Here is a 2562-nt window from a genome sequence, read left to right as displayed (position 1 = left end):
AAACTGAAGTGTACAGATTAGCTGCCTTTACCAAACATTAACTTAATTTTAAAGTAACTGGTTTTATATTTTAAAGAAAGGTCTGTTCTTAAAAGAGAAAATACTTCTGCAAGAGCAAAAGCTATTTTGAGAGGACAAGGGAAAAAAAAGCCCTGAAAGAAAACTACCAAGTATCTGTATCTAATGTGACCACCATTGCATGCAACATATCTTCTTTAATAGAGTTGATCAGGTTGTTGATTGTTGCCTGTGGAATGTTGTTCCACTCCTCTTCAATGGCTGTGCCAAGCTGCCGGATATTGGCAGGAACTGAAACACGCTGTTGTATATGCCAATCCAGAGCATCCCAAACATGCTCAATGGGTGACAGGTCTGATAAGTATGCCGGCCATGCATGAACTGGGATCTTTTCTGCTTCCAGGAATTGTGTACAGACAATTGCAACTTGGAGCTGTGCATTGTCATGCTGCAATACGAGGTGATGGTCATGGATGAATGGCACAACAATGGCCTTCAGGATCTCGTCACGGTGTCTCTTTTCATTCAAAATGCCATCAATAAAATGTTCCTGTGTTCGTTGGCCATAACAATTGCCTGCCTTTACCTGAGCCCCACCGCCACTATGGTCACCTCCATTCACAGTGTTGACATCAGCAAACCGCTCACCCACACAATGCCATACACGCTGTCTGCCATCTGCAATGTACAGAAAACCAGGAGTCATCATCTGTGAAGAGAACGGCTCTCCAAAGTGCCAGACGCCATCGATTGTGAGCATTTACCCATGCAAGTTAATTATGATGACAAACTGCAGTCAGGTCGAGACCCTGAGGAGGACGAGCATGCAGATCCCTGAGACAGTTTCTGGCAGTTTGTGCAGAAATACTTTGGCGTTTGTTGCAGCAGCTGACAGGGTGGCTGGTCTCAGACCATCTCGGAGGTGAAGATGCTGGATGTGGAAGTTCTGGGCTGGTGTGGTCTGCAGTGGTGAGGCTGATTGGATGTACTGCCAAATTCTCTGAAACGTCTTTGGAGACGGCTTATGGTAGAGAAATGAACATTCAGAATGCCGGAGAACCAGCTCTGGCTGGCATTCGTGCTGTCACCATAGCAATTGCACGCTCCTCAAAACTTGTGGCATCTGCTGTTTGATAAAACTATACATTTGAGAGTCTCCTTCCTTTTATGGTGGCCAGCCTAAAGCACACCTGTGCAATAACCCTGCTGTCTAATCAGCATCTTGAAATGCCACACCTGTGAGGTAGATAGAATATCTCAGCAATGGAGAAGTGCTCACTAACACAGATTTAGACACATTTGTGAACAACATTTGAGAGAAACAGGCCTTTTTTTGTGCGTAGAATAAGCCTTAGATCTTTCAGTTCAGCACATGAAAAATGGGAGCAAAAAAAAGATATGTTGCATTTATATTTTGTTCACTGTAGCAGGTAGTGTGGCAGAAAAGCTAAATCTGTAGTTTGCCTAAGATACCCAGATGTTGTACTTTTGTGTTTCCTGGCCCATTCAAGTTGCTGCTGTTTGTTGTTCTCCAGTCTTTTATCGTCTTTCTTTCCTATTCACTGATGCCAAACCTTTGAAGCAGATGGCTTCCAGTCTGGATCCCCTGCAGTCTGGTTCCGCAGAAGATTTTCATTCATTCATAGGAATTCGCTTCTGCATAAATTAAATTGAATATACACAGCAAGAATAATCTCCAACATGCGTTAGACCAGTCGGTCTCACCTTCTGCATGTTAATCCCAAAGAGCTGGGCAGCATTCCTGTAGTTTCCTGTAGAGTGAACAGTGGAGGCTTATTAGACATGTTGAATGCGTGTCCACGCCATAGGGAGCAAAGATACATTCAGTTCAAAGGGAACCGTGCAGGTTCCAGGGGAGAAATGAACGAAAGATCCTCTCAGGTGCGGGAAAAAGAAATGGAGCAGTACCAGCTGCAAGACGTTTTGCGGAAAGCAAAATTAAATTAAGTTGTTAAGCTGCAAATGAAGACTTTTTGTGGTAGGAATTTGCAGGAATGGGATTTGTGAATCATAACTCAGCCAAGGTGTGGTCCTCCACCCCTTCGGTTTCAGTCTCATTTGAGGCTGAACAAGCTGCTGCATTGCTGTCACCAGCTTTGGTTCGCAGACTATTGGTGATGGCAGGCTGCACCCTGGAAAAGTCTCAGGCCAGCATAGGGAAAACTCACATTCACACTTATGATAAATAGATGGACACCCATTAGATTCAAATTCGTATTTGTGGAAATCCTGAGCATGCACAGGGAGAACATGCAAACTCCCCGCAGGAAACTTTCCAACCCAAACCTCAGTCTAGGTTTTCTTTCCACTATGAATCAAGAGTACTCACCTCATCACCACTGTGCTGCTCTGTTCAGGTCAGTTTAATTACATTTATTAGGCACCAGTTAAAACACAATTACCTCAAAGTGCTGAACATATTCAGGTCAGAACCTGTAAAGTTTCGAAAAAGGACCAGCATATTATTATGACTGCTGTTCCCAGGTGTCCAGGCATGCAAGGAAAACTCGTGTGTCAGAGGGA

Source organism: Lipophrys pholis (genome assembly GCF_963383615.2).
Source record: "Lipophrys pholis genome assembly, chromosome: 3".
Taxonomy (NCBI): Eukaryota; Metazoa; Chordata; class Actinopteri; order Blenniiformes; family Blenniidae; genus Lipophrys; species Lipophrys pholis.
The sequence above is the reverse complement of the archived record's forward strand: the minus strand, read 5'-3'. Positions refer to the sequence as shown.